Raw genomic sequence first — 20,647 nt, 5'->3', positions numbered from 1 at the left:
AGTTAAGCATCTGCCTTTGGCTCAGGTCATGATCCCAGTATCCTGGGTTCGAGTCCCACATTGGGCTCCTTGCTCAGCAGGAAGCCTGTTTCTCCCTCTGCCTGCTGCTCCCCCTGCTTGTGTACTCACTCTCTCTCCCTTTGACAAATAAATAAAATAAAAAATCTTTTTAAAAAATTAAAAAATAAAAAGAAATAAAAGAAATATGCAGCTGCCACCCAGCTTAAGCCAATTATTGTCATTTAACAATATAGGTCCAATGTTGCCAGGTCATCAAATTAAAATAGAAATCTGGAAGAGAGGATGATGTAGGCAATATTTTAATTTTTAAGTGTTGTTAAGTAATGTACTTTTTCTTAAACACTTCATAAGCCAACAATTTCTGGACCAAATCAAATACATCTGTGAGCCAGATGTGGTTTATATAATTTGGGACTCAGTCCTAGTCAATGTTTCCCAAGGTATGGTCCAAGGACCACCAACATCAGTGTCATTTTTTTAAACTGGAGATTTACATACCTATCCCAAACCTACTGAATCCAAACCTCTAGAATTAAGACCTAGTGATCCGTACTTTTAAGTAAACATTTATGGTGGAAATGGAAAGGGAACATGGCCCAACATTGAGGTATTGGATCTTCTGAGACTGGGAGATCTAAGAAATGGACATGCTGGGGCGCCAGGGTGGCTCAGTTGGTTAAGCGACTGCCTTCGGCTCAGGTCATGATCCTGGAGTCCTGGGATCGAGTCCCACGTCGGGCTCCCTGCTCAGCGGGGGGTCTGCTTCTCCCTCTGACCCTCCCCTCTCTCATGCTCTCTCTCTCTCATTCTCTCTCTCAAATAAATAAATAAAATCTTTAAAAAAAAAAAAAAGAAATGGACATGCTTCCATAGCACAAATAACACATTAGGACACTGATGAGCTCTCTAGCCTCTATTTCAGGTATTCCTCCTCCTCCTCACCATCATCATTATTTTGATCATTTAACCGATATTTATTGAGCTCCTATTATATGCCAGGTTTTGTTCTAGGACTGAGGATGCAGCGTTGAATGAAAGACACTAAACCCCCTGCTCTCATGTAGCCTAATTCCAGTGGGGAGAGACAGAGAGTAAAAGAGGTAATAAGTAAAATCTAGCAGGTTACATAGTGAGAAGAATAAAGCAAAGAGGGAGGAAAGGAATTGTGTGTGGTGAGGGTATTGAGAGAAGGGAGTTGCAATTTTAGATAAGATTTTTTCAGAGAAAGCCTCACTGCCTTAAGCCAAGACCTGAAGGAGAGAAGGGGACAGCCATGTGGCAATCTGGGGGAAGGCCTTCCAGACAGAGAGAATAGCAGATGGAAGGGCCCTCAGACATTTACAATGTGGTGAGTTTGAGGACCAACATGGAGGAGAACAATGAGCAAGAGGAGGGAAGGGCATCAGACTGCATATGGTCTTGAGGGCCAGGTAAAGACTTCAGCTTTTTTAATCTCAGGGAGACCCTGGAAGGTTTGGAGCAGAGAATGGCAGGATCTCTCTGGCTTCTGAGAGGAGGTGCACAAAGACCGTTTCAGGAGGTATTCCAATAATCCAGGTGGTTTGGACCATGGGGATAGTAGTGGAGGTGGTAAAAAGTGGTTGAATTCTGGATGTGTTTTAAATATAGAGCTAACAGGATTTTGCAATTAATCAGATGTAGAGTATGAGACAAAGAAGAGTTCAGAATGACATCAAAGTTTGAGGCCCAAACAACTATAAGAATGGAGTTAATATTTACTGAGATGGGGAAGATCGCAGGTAGAGTAGGTTTTGAGGGGGGGAGGGTAAATCTGAAGCTCAGTTTAGGACATATTAAATTAAAAACACCTATTAGATATCAAAGTGGAGATTTTGAGTAGGCAGTTTGATATGGGCTCCAGTAAGCCATCTGTATTAAGGTTCTCCAGAGAAACAGAACCAACTCTGTGTATATGTGTGTGTGTGTAGAGAAGGGTGGGGAGATACTTATTTTAAGGACTTGGTTCATACAATTGTGGAGACTTGAGTCCAAAATCTGCTGGAGTAAGCCAGAAGGCTAGATACTCAAGGAAGTATCCTTGAACCTTTGTTCAAGTCCAAAGGTAGTCTACTGCCAGAATTCCTTCTTGCTCAGAGGAAGTCAGTCTTTTTCTCTTACAGTCTTCAACTGATTGGATGAGGCCCACCCACATTATAAAGGGTAATCTTCTTTACTCTGCCAATTTAAATGTTAATCTCATCCAAAAATACCTTCACAGAAAACACCCAGAATAATACTGATCAAATATCTGGGCACTGTGGCCCAGCCAAGCTGACACATAAAATTAACCATCACACCATCATCACCATTACAACCATAATTACAATTTACTGGGTATCTACTACCCAGGTCTGATGCAGATACCTTATGTTATTTATTATTAAACTACTCCCCAAAATACCACAAGGTAGGTATTATTCCCACGGTGTAGATGACAGAACTGAGGCTCTCAGAGATTAAGCAATTTGTCCATGGTCCCATGGCAGGATCCAATCCCATATCCAGTTCCAGGGACTATAGTCTTCCCCCACTGTACCACACTGCCTCCCAAACTGCAAGCTTCTTTTTTCTCCAGAAATGCTCTTCCATCTGCCTGAAAAACTCATCCTCTCCTTCACCTGAATAAGTTTTACCTCTTCATCAAGACTCAGCTCAAGGGTCACATCCCCCAGGAAGCCATCATTAATTCCTTCTCCTACCTGGATTTTAGAAGTTCTTCTTCTATACTCTCATAAACAGTGGACTTTACACATGTCTACAAAGAGGAATCATCAAACTACAATTGCTGGTTTCTGACTTTTCTTCTCCCTGAGGTTGTAAACATTTTAATGTAGGGGAACCCACCTTATTCATCACCGTATTTGCACATCCTCAGCACCTAGACTAGCACAGGATAAGTGCCCCATAAATGTTTAAGGAATGAATGAACAAATGGTGTGTGTAAAGGAAGGGAAGACAGCAAGGGGCCTGAGAAGGAGCATTAAGACAGATTAAGGGGCAACCTAAGAGGGGACAGAATCACAGCAGACATGGGCAGAAAGTTCTGGGGAACGATGTTAAATGATGCAGAGATACTGATGAGACTGAATGCTAAAAAGAGTCTATTGGATTCATTGGGGAAAACCAGATGAATTCCATAGAGTACGTAGTGGCTTAGTGGTTTGGAAAAAGAAGTTTTATTTGTAGAAGTTTTAATGATGCTGCCTGGACTAGTTGAGATAGCATCAAAAAGAATTTGCAATTGGATTTGGGATTTATAGAAAGGGTAGAATTTGAATAGGTGTGTGTTAGGTGGGTGGGGATGAGGGATTGTGATGAAATGACAGGCCAAGAAAGATCACATTTTTTTTTTAAGATGTATTTATTTTCGAGAGAGAGGGAGCGAATGGGGGCAGGGGCAGAGGGAGAGAATCTACAAGCAGACTCCTCTGCTGAGCGCAGAGCCCGATGTGGGGCTTGATCTCATGATCCATGAGATCATGACCTGAGCCTAAACCAAGAGTCAGACACTTAACCAACTGCACCACCCAGGCGCCCCAGAAACATCACATTTTTAAAGTAATTAGGGAAACTGCCCAAGACATCAGAGAGCCCAGGTATAGAAGCAAACAAACAACTCAAAACAAAATATTACCCTGCCTTGTTCCCTAGCAAGGTTCTTTGCCTCCCTGACGGCACACTGCCCATCAGCAAATAGGGAAGAGTGGATCTCAAGCCTAATATTCAGATCACTGTGGTGTATAATTTACATGTCAATTCCTTTGATGAAAAGTGCAGTAAGAAAACGAGTTTAGACACATTTCAAATGGAAAATATCAAATCTGATAATGACTCATCTATTTTGCTTCTGTAATTTCCTAACCAATTCATATGTGACCCAGCCACTAAACATTTTTTTTCCTCTCCTTGCCTTGGAGCCTAAGAATAACTTTGCAGTGGATAACAAATGATAATTTTTCATTGAGAAATAAAATTAAATGGCACACTAGCAGTTGAGGCTGACTAACCATTTCACATTCCTAAACTTCCAATATAAATGAATCATTATTTGATATAATTCTAAAGAAATATGCTGCCTTAAATACATGCTTTTAGTTAAACCACTGCATTTCTTGAATACTCTTCAACACAAGCTATTTGAGCCAACTTCTTTTCATAAGAAGAGCAGTGAAAGACATTTGAGGCCTTTGTGACTTTTACCAAATTACAGGGCAGGGTTCAATCAATTCACCGTGCTAAGTGGGGTCATTTTTGTTGTACTAAGAGAAATTATAGCACTTTTTTTCTCCAGACCTGGTGTTTCCATGGTAACTGCACAAGATCCCAACAACACACAGATCATAGCAAATACTGGAGTAGAATCTGTTTACTTCTTAGACAGATGGCAGTAGAAAATTTTTTGTTTGGGGGTTTTATCTTCTATGTATAATGCCTTCCATGTTGCAAATATTTAATGCAAAGCTTGAGTTCACTATGCAAAATAGTGTCTAAATAATCTGCTAGATGTTGTGGTATAACTACCAGAGCCCAGCAGACCTTTGAAAAGAAAGCTGGTTTCCTCTGTTTTCAACTCTCTCAGACTCTGTTTGTCACTTAGGAAAGGAGAACTTTAGGCTGAGCTTCCTTCACACATAAATGGGCTGCAAAGGCTCAGAGAAGAATTCTTACCATCCACAACTGACCTAATGAGAATTAGCACTTCTTCCAGAGCACCCTTGTTTTTTGGAGTATCTCTTCAGCCTGTTATGAAATATAATTGGTGCCTGGTTTGCTAAACTTGCAAATTGATGCCTCTAGGTAAAATTGTTTTCTGCAGCCTTGATGAGAAATTTTAAATGCAATTCACATTCCATATTCAACCATGACATGACAAAATATTTAAAAGCCATTTCTAATACACCAGTGACTTACGAAAACATGACTTACAATGACTTCATTTGCCCTGCACCCTTCTAAAATCTAAAAAAGATGAAAATAATGCAGCTGCTTCTCATTTTGTCCACTGTGTCTTCAGTTGAGGGCTTGGGAGCCCAGAGCCCCATGCTTTGGGAGTTCAAAAGCTTTAGATTTTTGGCTTTCATTCTAGTTCCCACACCTGTGCTCCCAGAACCCTCAGGGTAAAATGCTATCCAAGTAGCCTCAGCAATAGGGAGAAACACAGATGGCCCTTGCTAACATGAAATTAGCAGAGGATATATATGCAGAGATTGGTTACCAGGGGCCAAAATTTAAAAAGTACCTACTACCTATGGTCCCTTCTGCCAAATAAATCAAGTTCCAACTTAACTGCATCCTAACCTGAGTTAGGATGTGAGTTAGGAAAAATGTGGATGTGCATTAATAGACAGTCTTGAATTCAAACCCTCACTCTTTCACTTACTGAGTTTATGCTGAATTTTTATGTTAAATATTATTGTGTTGAAAGTATATTGAATGGAGAACATTAGGAGAGGGAAGAGAAAAATGAAGGGGGGGAAATCGGAGGGAGAGATGAACCATGAGGGACTATAGACTCTGGGAAACAAACAGGGTTTTAGAGGGGAAAGGGGTGAGGGGATGGGTTAGCCTGGTGATGGGTATTAAGGAGGGCACGTACTGCATGGAGCACAGGGTGTTATACGAAAACAATGGATCGTGGATCACCACCTCAAAAACTAATGATGTATTGTATGGTGACGAACATAATAAAATTTAAAAAAAAGAAAAAGAAAGTACATTGAATTTTTATCTTGCTGAGCCTTTTTTGTCACATCTTTAAAATCCCTTTCCCACCAAGGTGTTGGAAGGCTTGCATGCCACGTATTAAAAGCACCTGGAAATGTGACACCCACATCAGGTGCTTGATAAGCAACTAGGTGTATCTAAACCTAAAGTAGATTGAGTGTCCAGACTTGCTTATTAAGGAAGAAGAAACCACAATGCCATGACAACATCTAATCAAAGCTTTTATAGAATCTCAGAATTGGAAAACAGTTCAGCTGTGTTCTAGCCTTTCTTGATCAGTGATTTGTCTCTCTGTCATCTCTGTCAATTACTATTCATTCCAGCCTCTCAGGTAGGAACATTTCCAATAGAGAGAAATTGTCACTTCAACAATCAGCCATTTAATTGTGAAAAATGAAAAGGGAAACATCAACCATCATGAGGATCAACTGTGTACCCAGAGCTATACAGATATTATTCTTATTCAAATGACTACTCTGTGAAGTAGCTACTAATTCACACATTAGGAAACAGGGGCTCGGACAATAAACAATTTCACAATCTCTCACAGATTTATGTAAAAGAGCAGCGATCTCCAAAAGTGGTATACTTACTCTAAAATGTAAAAGACTGGTCAAGGTTAGTAGAATTGTTCTTAACACTTGCACAATTCCAACATGTCTATGTTCTATTTTTAATTGAAGTATAGTTAATATATAATATTAAATTATCACAGTAATTCAATGATTGTATACATTGTGAAATGTACACATTATGAAATGTATACATTATGAAATTGTATACATTATGAATTGTACACATTATGAAATTGTATACATTACGAAATGCTCACAAGTGTGTTACAATATTACTGACTATATTTCTTATGCTGTACTTTAATCTGCATGAAATATTTATTTTATAACTGTAAGTGTGTACCTCTTAAATTCCCTTCACCCATTTCACCCATTTCCCCACCCCTTCCCTTTGGCAACCAGCAGTTTGTCCTCTATATTTATGAGTCTGTTTCTTTTTTATTGTTTTTTGTTTATTTGTTTTGTTTTTTTATATTCCACATATAAGTGAAATCATATGGTATTAGTCTTTCTCTGTCTGGCTTCTTTCATTTAGCATAAGTGACAGAACTCTAGGTCCATTCATGTTGTAGCAAATAGCAAGATTTCATTCTTCTTTATTGTTAAGTAATATTCCATTGTATACATATATCACATCTTTATCCACTCATCTATTGATGGACACTTAGGTTGCTTCCATATCTTGACTATTATAAATAATTTTGCAATAAACATAGAGGTGCCTATATATTTCTGAATTACCGTTTTCATTTTACTCAGAAGTGGAATTACTGGATCATTTGTTACTTTTATTTTTCATTTTTTGAGGAACCTTCATACTGTTCCCCATATTAGCTGTACCAATTTACATTCAATTCAGGCGAGCTCTCATTTCTCCATGTCCTCACAATATTTGTTATTTCTTGTCTTTTTTTAGCCATTCTGACAGATGTGAGCTGATTGATTTATTGTGATTTTGATTTTTTCCTTGATGTTTAGTGATGTTGAGCATATTTTCATGTTGGCCATCTATATGTCTTCTATTCAGGTCTTCTTCCATTTTTAATCAGAATATTTGATTTTGGGGTGTTGGGTTATATCAGTTCTTTATATATTTTGGATATTAACCCCTTATTGGATATATCATTTGCAAATATCTTGTCCCATTCAGTAGGTTGTCTTTTCATCTTGTTGGTGGTTTCTTTCACTGTGCAAAAGCTTTTTCGTTTGATGTAGTCATAATTGTTTATTTTTGCCTTTATTTCCCTTGCCTGAGGAGACAGATCCAGAAAAATATTCCAATATGTCTGTGTTCTTAATGAGGATGGATAGAGGCATATGTTTGACCTATTTATAACTTAAACCTTCTCTTCAAGTATAACACTTGTCTCTGTTCTTGTGTATGATTAGGTCAGAATCCCAGACATGCTTTACTAGAAATTCAGAGCTATGCTTTCTATTGATTCTAACGTGAGCGCTAAATCCATGTCCTTCTCAAAGAATCTGTTGCTACTTGGGAGATAACTACACACTAGGAAAGCCGTGATGATAGTTTTTGTTTGCCCTGGTATCGCCGTGCCTCAAACAGTGCCTAAGACATAGTGGATATTCAATAAATAATATTGATAAATCAATTCAGGGTAGTATTTAAGCCCCATTGTGATTTAATATAATCTTTTCTTGAATTTTTAAGCATGTGAAATTGCCTTCAATTCAGAACAGGAGATAGGATGCTTTGAACCAAGGAGTTGAGTTTTAGCTTCATTTAGGAAAGAAATTACTTTCTCCCAGTTTGTCCTGGTTTAAAAGACACTGACTCAGATCCAATGGGCTCTCATGTTATTATTCAGATTTCATCAGTGTTTCCATACATTTAACAAAATCATTTAGCCCTTAGCCCCCTATCTAGTCAGTTCCCTGGCCTATGAAGAAAAAAAAAAATTTGCTAAGATGGTAAATCTTATTTTAAGTGTTCTTATCACAAAATAACAATGAAGAGGGCAGGAGGAAACTTTTGGATGTGATGGGTAGGTTTATAGCCTAGATTGCAGCAATGGTTTCATGCATGTTTATTTACCTCCAAACTCACATACTGTATGCATGAATTATGTACACCATTTGTGTGTCAAAAATATTTTGCCCATAGTGAAAAAGGAACCTCTTATTAGATATTATTTCAGATAACCAAAAAATTTTCCATTATGGTCAAGATCTGGGAAGACAAATTCTATGATGCTTAGCTTGGGGTTGATAAACACACATCTTGTTCCCTTGTTTTATCCTTGGGTTACATTTTCCATCATTCCAACTTCCCACATTTGTCCTACATGCTTAGGAATTTGGGGAGTGGGCAGTCTGTGAGCACTTTATTTGTAGTGAGCCTACCTTTCCTCAATCATTTTTTCTCAGCTCAAAACAACAAAATGAAATGCCCCAGGGGGAATAACAAGTCTCAGATATCTGTTTCCTCATTTAACTTTTCTACAATATTTTCTTAGGAGAGGTCCTAGCCCAAATCTTCTCAAGACATTTCCTTAGCCCCTTGTCCTTTCCAAACCTCCTGTTAGGGCAGGACCGATTTCTCTGACAGAAATGAAGTTTGCACATGGAGTCTAGTTCTTCCTGCTTCACAGTTAACCACTCAATTCCAGCCACTCTCCCACTTCTTTCTTCTTTCCTTTCTCTGATCAACTTTCCGTCTTGCTTCTTCCCCAGACAGCATAAGCCATGAGATCATCTACTAAGATGGGTTTGGCTTCAGGAATGAAGAAGTGCCCTACCACATTTCCAAGGGGATGACAAGAATTCTTGAGCTCTAAAACAGTGTATTGTTCACTGATATGTAAAGAGGGGGAAGGTTGTACTTTCTGAAAATAACCTTTGCACCTCAGGAAGTGAAATTAAATAAATCCTTGGAAAACAAAAAGCAGCTTTTTCTCATATTAGGAGCATTTCTTCTTTTGCCTTTTAACCAACCTAAAGGTTGGTTAAATTAGTATTAATGGGACATTATTAAGCCTTTTTAATTTATGCCAGAACTCTTTTCAAGTTTTTTTAGGTATATGCTGCCATTTTGTGATTCAGGATCAAGAATTTTTTTTTTTCCTAATCTCTTACACTGCCACTGGAGGACATTAAGCCATTTATTCAATAAATATGCACTGAGTGCTTTCTATGTGCCAGTGAACATGCACAGAATGCCCTTGCATTCTGCTTCTCTGGAATCTATTTAAATTGCTGAATGGGCACCTCCTAAATATCAACACTGTTTCCCACTATAAGCCAGTGCTGATTTAATCCTGAGTCTCCTGTGTTTCCCTAAATATGCCTGTAGAGCCTATTTAGTGAAAAATAAGACAAGTTAGCAGTGCCTGGGTGGCTCAGATGGTTAAGCATCTGCCTTTGACTGAGGTCATGATCTCAGGGTTCTGGGATCAAGTCCCAGGTTAGGCTCCCTGCTCAGTGGGGAGTCTGCTTCTCCCTCTCCACATCCCCTCCCCTCCTGCCCCCGCCACTCATGCTCTCTCTCTCTGTCTGAAATAAATAAAATCTTTTAAAAAGAAAGAAAGAAAAATAAGAAAAATTAAATATCCACAATCCTCAGTGTTATTCCACAACCCTGATATAGATACTGGTCTGTGTGGGAAATGACCTTGTTTTCATTTTCCTCAAGTCTCTTCCACTTTCCACTTCAAAAGGGGGAGGAATCTTTGATCAAAATCGAAGACATATTTGGTCACATAGCCTAGTGACAAAGCTTTCAAAGGAGTTGAAACAGTGGTTCTTAAATTTGTTGCGATTAGAATCACCTGGAGAATTTGTTTTTGCTACATCGGCAGAGCTTTATTTTATTAAAATCATTGTGCCCATCTTTCTTCTGTCCTGAGCACTACTGGCCAATACTTCATCTGCTTGTTTTCTTATCATTTTTGTTGTTGTTTTTTTAATAACATTTTACTTTGGAATAATTTTAGAGTTACAGAAAAGCTGCAGAGATAATGCAGAGTTCTCATATGTCTCTGACCCAGTTTCAGTTTCCTCTCATAGTATCATCTCACATTATTGTGGTACATTTGTCAAAACTATGAAACCAACATTGGTACATTACTATTAACTATAATCCAGACTTTATTCATATTTCATCAGTTTTTCAACTGCATCCTTTTTCTCTTCCAGGATCTAATTCAGGGCACCAGATTGCTTTAAGATCTTATGTCTCTCTTTCTCCTCTGGTCTGTAAGCATTTCTATCTTTCTATTCTTAACAACCTTGAGGAGTACCAGTAGGTATTTTGTAGAATGTCCTTCAATTTGGGTATGTCTGATATTTTATCATAATTAGACTGGTATTTAGATTTATGGAAAGTATGTTACAGAGGGGAAATGCTCTTCTCACCACATCAGAGGACCTATGATAGCCACAAGACATCACAGGCAATATTAACCTTCATCACTTGGTGTTTTCCAGATTCCTGTGTTATACAGTTACTATTTTTCCCTTTGTCTACTTTATTTTTGGGGAGCAAGTGACAAAGTCTAGCTCATCCTCAGGCAGGTGAGGGAAAAATTAAGCTCTACTTCATGGAAGGGGACGTATCTACATAAATTATTTGGAACTATTCTGTAAGAAAGATCTCTTTCTTCCCATTTATTAAGTTATTTAATTATATCAGTATGGATTCATGCATAATCATCTTATACTTTGGGTTATAATCCAATATTATGTTATTTATTTTGTGGCTCAAATATTTCCAGGTTTGGCCATTGGGAGTTCTTTCAGGTTGGTGCCTCTGTCCTTTTGACATGACCCCATCCTTTTATTTTTTGAACACTGCTTTATTTTCTGGTAGTACAAGATGCCCAAGCTTATTTTGTATTTTCCCTGCCCTACTCCCAGAACCAGCCATTTCTCCAAAAAGACCTTCTTACTTTAATTGAGGAATGGTAATTAGAAACCATGATCTAGGAACTAGGAATGGTGAACATCATTGAACATCATTGCTTTCAGCAGAAAGAGCTAGGTAATATATATTCGCATATTAGCCTGCGTATCAACACCTATCTGTAACTCTATCTCTGTGTGTGTAGCTAAACATGAGCTCATACTGATGTCTCCAACTCTAGTACACAAAGTTTATTCTAGCCTTCACTTCTTGCTTATCTATAATTTCCCTTTTTCACTAAGAAAACTGACTCTGACCGTCCATCATTTATTCCAGTATACAGAAAAAATAGTTTCAGGATTATTAATTCATATCTCACCTGGGGAAATTTCAAATGCCTAATATCCAATACACCTGAGAACAATTAAATCCATTTCTGGGTATGCCTCCCAGGCCTTGGAAGTCCAAGTTTCCCAGGTGATTTCAATGTATATAGCCAGGCTAAGAACCTCAGCACATGTGGGTGGGATTACTTGGCCTTTCTCTTCCTCTTGTTTGCTTCCATGTGACTGTAACAGGAAGGGCTAGGGGCTGCTTCAAAGTGGAGGAGGGACAGACAGCTCACTATCACTGGTAAGCTTTTCCTCCTGTATCAGTTTGGCAGGAGGGGAATTATTTCTGTTTGGCTTTGTCTCTAAGGCTTCAAATTCTCTGGTGATGGCAGGTGGGCTTGGTGTTGGACTTCTGTTCCATCTGTGTGTTTGATCCGACTCTGGCGCAGGCAGGGAAAAAGATAAAGCCTGCCTCACAGCCTGCTTGACTGGCTCCCTGGTTATTTAAGAAGAAAATGCCTACCAAATGTGTGAAGCCCCGATAATCAGTGTCACCATGTTGAGCATGTTTGCTGAATAAGACCACAGCTAGAACTAAAGTGTTACTTTTGCCTTCTGTTTGTCTTGCTTTGACTCCTGTGTGCATACTTCATACTTATGGACCCTGGGGGAAGAGTCATTAGTAGGAATGAGATTTGGAGATTCCTGAATATCTGAGCCCAAATGGCTATAATTTCTTAGTTAAAAATTGAACATAGGCAGGTGTTAACCAATAATATCATTTGTATGATACAAACTATATTTTTTTAAATTTAAACTAGGTTTAATTTTTAATTAAAGTAATACCCAGATGTGGTTTAAAAAACCCAAACTTTACAGGAGAATCTAAAGTTCCCCTCTTTTTTCACCTTCAAATCCATGTCTCCCTCAAGTAGTTGCTTTGACTAGTTCCTAGTTTTTAGATTTTCTGGTGTTGACTATTATAAGCTTAAATAATATATTCAAACTCCTTGGCTTGAATTATCAATAGTAAGGAGTTTATTGACCTCCCACTAAGATGAGAAATTGAATGCATTTATACATCCAACCACTTCCAACTTTGTAGCCTTATTTTTGTTATATATATTTTTTCATAGTCAAGATTATAATTTATGTTTTATAACCATAACTTTATCTCTTGTGCTTCTGTTAACTCTGACATCAGTTTTTCTACTTGCTCATCTTGGTTATATTCCTGTTGTTAATTTTCTCCAAATGTCATGTGCTCTTTGGTTGTCAGTGTTTTGTTGGTTTGTTTCTTTTTTAAAGATTGTTTTATTTTTAAGTAATCTCTATACCCAACATTGGGCTGGAACTCACAACCCCGAGATCAAGAGTTGCACAATCTACCAACTGAGCCAGTCAGGCACCCCTGTTTTTTTTTAATTGAGGTGCTAGGTTTACTATAGCTGCCTGGATTGGTTTTGTGTAAAGTTAGGGTAACTGATTACAAAGAACAGAAATCAACTTTGGCTAATTTAAGCAGATAAGGAATAAAGCTTCACTGGGAGGATTCGAAGTGATATACAGACTTGGAGACAGGAAATTGCCTCTAAAGGAAAGGTACCAGGCAGCCAGGAGGCCACAGAGAGCAAAAAAATAATGGGCAGCCTATTTAGGGAGTTGCCTTGAAAAGATATGTCTCTCCTTAATTCACTCCAGGCAAGATTCAAATTCCTAGCAAAGGAATCTGGGCAATACATTTACCTCTTAGCAAGGATGAGAGGAAGAACCCCATGTTTGATAACCCCACCAGTAAGGGGCTGGGGGAAGGGACAGTCCCCTAAAGGGAAAAACAAAAGGGGGCAGAAGGAAAGTTGAAGACAAAAAGAAGTCTAATAGATTTTTCCCCCTTTCATTTGTCTAGGTCTGTTTCTTCAACAAACCCTTAAAAATAGAGCTGGCTAGCTGCTCAGAATGTGTTCCTACTCAGCTTTTCTAATGCCTAGTTCCTTTTCTTGCTACAGATCTTAGTTCTTATGTCACCTCAGAAAGGCCTGCTCTGACATGCTCTCTGAAGCAGCCTCCGCACTAGCTTATACATTATCCTGGTTATTTTCTCCTTTGCAGTTTACAAAATTTGAATTTCTGGTTTATCTAATGGCTTGCTTGGTTATTTTCTGGCTTCTAAAATATAAGTACCATGAGGGCAAGGACATATCCATCTCACTTCCTGTCTGTGCCTGGTAGGCACTCAAGACATGTTTGTGAAATGAAAGATTGACCCATCGTGAGCTTTAAGTAAGTGAGTGGAACATATCAACGGGAATGGAGAAGACAGGCAAATCATGGACCCCAAAATTGCCAAAACAAGGAGCACTTTACTCTGTGGTAGAGCAACTTAAACTATTTCACTTTTTTTTTCCTTTTTAAGATTTTATTTATTTATTTTAGAAACATGTGTGCACACTTGTTGGGGAAGGGGCAGAGGGAGAGGAGAATCTCAAGCAGACTCCATGCAGAGCATGGAGCCTGACACGGGGCTCAATCCCAAGACACTGAGATCATGACCTGGGCCAAAACCAAGAGCAGGACACTCAACTGACTGAGCTACCCAGGTGCCCCAAAAGTATCTCATTCTTCAAAGAATTGACTTTAAAAAAATAGTTTCGGATACATAGGTCCTGAATTACCTCAAGTTTTGCTGTTTTTCTCTCAGGCCAAGGCATCTAATCTAGAAATTCTCTTCCAGCTGATTAATCAAAATTTTTTAAGAGAATAATCCTTCGGCTTTAACTTTTTGCTTACTAAATCAATAACGAGGCCTTGTCCCAGAGGCCTTTGCTAATGGTAAGTGAAAGGCTTCTCTGGCATGGCTTTTCAGGGTGGGTGGAGTCCTATAGACTGAACATTTGTGTCTAGTCAGAATTCATATGCTGAGACCTAATCTCCACTGTGCTGGGATTTGGAGGTGAGGCCTTTGGGAAGTGATTAGGTCTTGAGGGTGGAACTCATGAATGGGATTAACGAAGGCCTCAGCTCTCTCATCCCTTCTGCCATTAACAGGAAAGTGGGCTCTCACCAGACACAGAATCTGCTGGTGCCTTGGTCTTAGACTCCTCGGCCTCTAGAACTGTGTAAAATAAGTATTGTTTGAGTCACCCAGTCTGTAGTATTTGTGTTGTAGCAGCCCAAATGGACTAAGACAGTGGGTCTTTAAATAATTACCCAGCATTTTCCTGACTTTGAGCTTGGAGCTATAAGGGTGTTCCCCAGAGAAAGAGTATTTATGCCTCTGTTTGGGGGAAACTGTGGCATCACTGATCTTTTTCCTTTTCCTCCGTGTATCTAATTTCATCTACTTTATATTTTCCAGGATTTCCTCAAAATGCTCTGGTCTAGTGCTGTCTTTTTTTTTTTTTTTTAAAGATTTTATTTATTTATTTGACAGAGAGAGACACAGCGAGAGAGGGAACACAAGCAGGGGGAGTGGGAGAGGGAGAAGCAGGCTTCCCGCAGAGCAGGGAGCCGGATGTGGGACTCGATCCCAGGACCCTGGGATCATGACCTGAGCTGAAGGCAGTCGCTTAACCAACTGAGCCACCCAGGCGCCCTCTACTGCTGTCTTTTTGTATTCCAGGTTATGTATACATAACCCTTCTGTTATATGTATTTTCAATTAATTTATTCTCCTGTTTAAGTAGAAATTTGGGGGTGTCTGAGGTAGATGTATGTGTTCTGGTCACCATTTTGGCAAGATTCCAATATCATCTTACTATCATTTTCCATCTCTCAAAAGTATCCCCTTTCCCTCTTTCCATAATTTTAACAGAAATAACAGACTATTAGTCAAATGACTGAACGTTTTCAGTATTAGATTGTTCTTATAATACATGATAATATTACACTGAGAAATATTTTTCCATTAGTAGTAACAAGATTAATTTGCTTTTACTTTCTTTGATTTTAGTGCAATACTCTTTATTTTAACTAAAGACTGCCAAAGCTGAATATCTCCTTTCTTTCAGAATTCTCTTAATTGGTATTTTCAAACATCTACTGTCTAATAATTTGTTCATGCTGACCCTGAGAAAAATGTAAGTCTTTTAAATAAATCTTAAATCCAAGGAATGCTATTTTATCTATAGTGTAATTCAGCATAATTTTATATGTATTTTAGTATGTCCTTATGTTTGGAAAAAATTCCAAATACCAGATATATTAAGCATGAAAAACAAAACTATGAAATTAGTATAATAAAGTAGTGGAACACATGAATGAACTGTAGCTAGAAGTCATAGCAAGTTCTAAAGGATATAAGTTTTTAAAAAGATTAAGCATTTTATTACATAAAAATATTCAAATCCTGTATGGCAAAAGACAAACAGAATGAAAAAAAATAAGCCACAGACTAGGAAAAGGTGTTTGCAGTATATATTAAACATAGGGTTATATATATAAGAATATAAAAATTCTGACCCATTAATAAAGACAAGAAAAAATATATAGTAGAAAAATGGGCAAAGAACATAAATTCAAAAAGGGAGGGATATTGGAATGACAAGTATATGAAAGTATGTTCACCTTCACTGGAAATCAGTTAAATGTTACTTTAAAAATTTTATTTTTATCCATTAGTAAAAATGGAAAAGTTTAACTATCAAGTATTTGGTCGGATTGAAGGGGAATTTAATTGTATACTGCTGGTGTAGGTTAAATTGATATGGTCACTTTAAAGAATAATTTCACTAAAATAGATAATTCACATACACTGTGATCTAGCAATTTCACATTTAGTTTTATACCCTTGAAAAATGTTTCTCAAGCTTTGGTCAACATCATCTGGGTTATTGTTAAAAGCACAAATTCCCAGGTTCTTTTTTTTTTTTTTTATGTTAGTCACCATACAGTACATCATTTGTTTTTGATATAGTGTTCAAGGATTCATTATTTGTGTATAACACCCAGTGCTCATTACAACATGTGCCCTCCTTAATACCCATCCCCGGGCTACCCCATCCTCCCTTCCCCTTCCCCTTCCCCTCTGAAACCCTCAGATTCTTTCCTGGAGTCCATAGTCTCTCATGGTTCGTCTCCCCCTCTGATTTTTGCCGCCCCCTTCAGTTTTCCCTTCCTTCCCCTAATGTGCTCTGTGCTAGTCCTTATGTTCTATGAATGAAACCATATGATAATTGTCTTTCTCTGCTTGACTTATTTCACTTAGCATAATCCCCTCCAACTCCACCCACATCAATGCAAATGGTGGGTATTCATCCTTTCTGATGCCTGAGTAATATTCCATTATATGTATGAACCACATCATCTTTATCCATTCATCTGTTGAAGGGCATCTCAGCTCCTTCCACAGTTTGGCTATTGTGGACATTGCTGCTATGAACATTGGGGTGCATGTGCCCCTTCTTTTCACTACATCTGTATCTTTGGGGTAAATACCCAGTAGTGCAATTGCTGGGTCATAAGGTAGCTCTACTTTTAACTTCTTGAGGAGCCTCCATACTGTTTTCCAGAGTGGCTGTACCAACTTACATTTCCACCAACAGTGTAAGAGGGTTCCCTTTTCTCCACATCCTCACCAACATTTATTGTTTCCTGTTTTATTCATTTTTGCTATTCTAACTGGTGTGAGATGGGTTCTCATTGTGGTTTTGATTTGTATTTTCCTGATGGCTAGTGATGTGGAGCATTTTTTCATGTGTCTGTTAGCCATTTGTATGTCTTCTTTGAAGAAGTGTCTGTTCATGTCTTTTGCCCATTTTTTAACTGGGTTATTTGTTTTTTGAGTGTTGAGTTTGAGAAGTTCTTCATAGATTTTGGATATCAGCCCTTTATCTGTAATGTCATTTGCAAATATCTTCTCCCATTCTGTGGGTTGCCTCTTAGTTTTGTTGACTGTTTCCTTTGCTGTGCAGAAGCTTTTTATCTTGATGAAGTCCTGATAGTTCATTTTTGTTTTTCTTTCCCTTGCCTTTCAAGATGTGTCTCACAAGAAGTTGCTGTGGCCTAGGTCAAAGAGGTTACTGCCTGTGTTCTCCTCTAGGATTGTGATGGATTCCTGTCTCACATTTAAGTCTTTTATCCACTTTCAGTTTATCTTTGTGTATGGTGTAAGAGAATGGCCCAGTTTCATTCTTCTGCATGTGACTGTCCAATTTTCCCAGCACCACTTATTGAAGAGACTGTCCTTTTTTCCACTGGATATTTTTTCCTGATTTGTCAGGAAAAAGCTTTTAGCTTTTCCCTTAAGGTCAGGAACATGACCGTGATGCCCGGTCTCACCACTGTTGTTCAACATAGTGCTAGAAGTCCTAGCGTCAGCAATCAGACAACAAAAAGAAATAAAAGGTATGCAAACTGGCAAAGAAGACAAACTCTCTCTTCACAGATGACATGATACTATATGTGGAAAACCCAAAAGACTCCACCCTCAAATTACTAGAACTCATACAATAGTTCAGCAATGTGTCAGGATAAAAATCAATGCACAGAAATCAGTTGCTTTTCTATACACTAACAATGTAACTGTAGAAAGAGAAATTAAGGAATCGATTCCATTTACAATAGCAAGAAAAACCATAAGATACCTAAGAATAAACCTAACCAAAGAGGTAAATCATCTATACCATAGAAACTACAGAACACTTATGAAAGAAATTGAGGAAGACACAAAAAGATGGAAAAAATTCCATGTTCATGGATTGGAAGAATCAACATTGTTAAAATGTCTATCCTGGGGGCACCTGGGTGGCTCAGTCAGTTAAGCATCTGCCTTCGGCTCGGGTCATGATCCCAGGGTCCTGGGATTGAGCCCCACATCAGGCTCCCTGCTCGGCGGATAGTCTGCTTCTCCCTCTGCCTCTGCCCCTTCCCCCATCTCATGCTCTACCCCCCTCACACACACACTGTTCTCTTTCTCTCTCTCAAATAAATAAAATCGTTAAAAAATGTCTACTCTGCCCAGAGCAATCTACACTTTCAATGCCATCCCTATTAAAATACCATTGACATTTTTCAAGGAGCTGGAACAAACAATCCTAAAATCTGTATGGAACCAGAAAAGACCCCGAATCACCAAGGGAATGTTGAAAAAGAAAAAGCTGGGGGCATCATGTTGCCTGACTTCAAGCTATATTACAAAGCTGTGATCACCAAGACAGTATGGTACTGGCACAAAAAGACACATAGACCAGTGGAACAGAATAGAGACTCCAGAAATGGACCCTCAATGCTATAGTCAACTAATATTTGCAAATTCTCAGGTTCTATCTCAGCTGTCCTAGGTACCTTCTGTTCACTCCTCCAAAGCCACTCTTCCTCACCCACACTACCCTCTGTTCCAGAAGGCTGGACAACATGATGCTATAACAGGACTCCATTTCGCCGGCTTCAGGGTTGGCTTAGTCAAATGGAGGGTCCTGGCAGGAACTCAGAGGAGTGAGGTTCAGGTATTTAATTACTTTCTGAAAGGTCTCTGTAGGCTGACTCTCTCATGGGCCCCTTCAAGGGATACACCTGACTACAGAACATCCTTTCTCCTTTCAAGTCCCAGTAACCTCTCTCATCCTTCAAGTCTAGGTAATAAAAGTGCAGTTGCTACTAGCTCCAGATGACTGAACTATTCCTTTCTTCACCAAAGCAAGCAGGGTTCAGCAAACTACCAGCCTGTTTTGTATAGCCCTTAAGTTCAGAACGGTTTTCACATTTTTAAAGAGTTGTAAAAAAGAAAGATGAATATGCAACAGACTGCATGTGACCCACAAAGCTTAAAATGTTTACTATTTGGCCCTTTTACAGAGAAGTTGTCCTAACCATGACCTAGTCTCTTGTAATTAAACTTGTTTGAGTTATTTTGTTTTGAGTTGTTCAGATGTCCAGCTTGCTCTGGACTCTTATAGAGGAGCCTGGGAAGCTATATTTGTAATAAGTGCCCCCAGGTGTTTACCTCCAGGGAATTTTGGAAAACTCTGTCCTAAGTAATTTGAGTAAATGTGCTCAAGGAAATATATATAATGTTATTAATTTTACTAGTCTTTATAAAAGTAAAAAAATTAAAACTAAATATCAGAAAAGTACCAATGAACAATATATCCAAATGAATAGGTATCATATATGTGAAAAAGAAAAAGCAGCTTATAGAACCATGTAAAGAAAATGCAATGTATATAAATTAAAATGTATATTGTTTACAGATAAATATGTATATTGCTTACTTCTGGAGGTAGTAAAGTTTACAGGGAAAAGGGACCCGTAGTGTGGTGGTCAAGGACTGGAGGAAAAAATCACTATCGATTGGCTGCTCCCCATTCATGCCCTTCCTTTCTCATTTGTCTTGCACCTGGGATTCCCCACAGGGCCTAGGTTCTGCTAAGCAGAGACCCCCTGCAATTGCAACAAGGAAGTGAGCATTGTGAGATGGTGGTTCTGCCTGGGGCAGTACATGATACTTAAAGCATCTGGTTCTTCTGAGGCTTTGTGGCATAGTTTTAGCTTCCAAGCCCTGGCATTGTAGGTGCTGAGTAATGGGTGGCAACAGTAGTGGTGCTTCTGCTACATACCCCATGGTATGATTGCTCGGGGCTTCTAGCTGCGTTGATCCTGGTTGTGTAGCATCCACACCTGATTCTCTTCCCTCCTCAAGATTCTATTTACTATCTTCATTAGTTTTTTTAAAAAAATCCTTTCTGCTTTAACTTTGATTCTGTTGTCTACAAATAAGAACAGTGACATATATAGGGACTTTTGTTTTATGGACATGGTTTAATTTCTCTTAAAAAAAAGCAAATATTATAAAACATTAATTGGGTGCCATGAAATAGTTTTTAATTGTTCTTTGTAATTTTAAATTTTCTTTGATTTTCCTCAAAATCTAATCTCTATATGTAACATAAATTAGTTCTATACTATTAATCTGATTAAACCATTCAGAACTGGAAGCTATTTATCAACCTAAAACAGAGAAAACAACTGTTACAGTCCCATATTTAAGACGTGTCCTAAAAAATATCCATTCTCTCCTGTCTTCTCATCTTTTCCTGTGCCAGTTTATTAATAATTTCCCCAAATTAAACCAATCCTGAAGATGTTCCTCTTGTATCAAGATGTAATTTACATATAAT

This window comes from Neomonachus schauinslandi, chromosome 6 (genome assembly GCF_002201575.2).
Source record: "Neomonachus schauinslandi chromosome 6, ASM220157v2, whole genome shotgun sequence".
Taxonomy (NCBI): domain Eukaryota; kingdom Metazoa; phylum Chordata; class Mammalia; order Carnivora; family Phocidae; genus Neomonachus; species Neomonachus schauinslandi.
The sequence above is the reverse complement of the archived record's forward strand: the minus strand, read 5'-3'. Positions refer to the sequence as shown.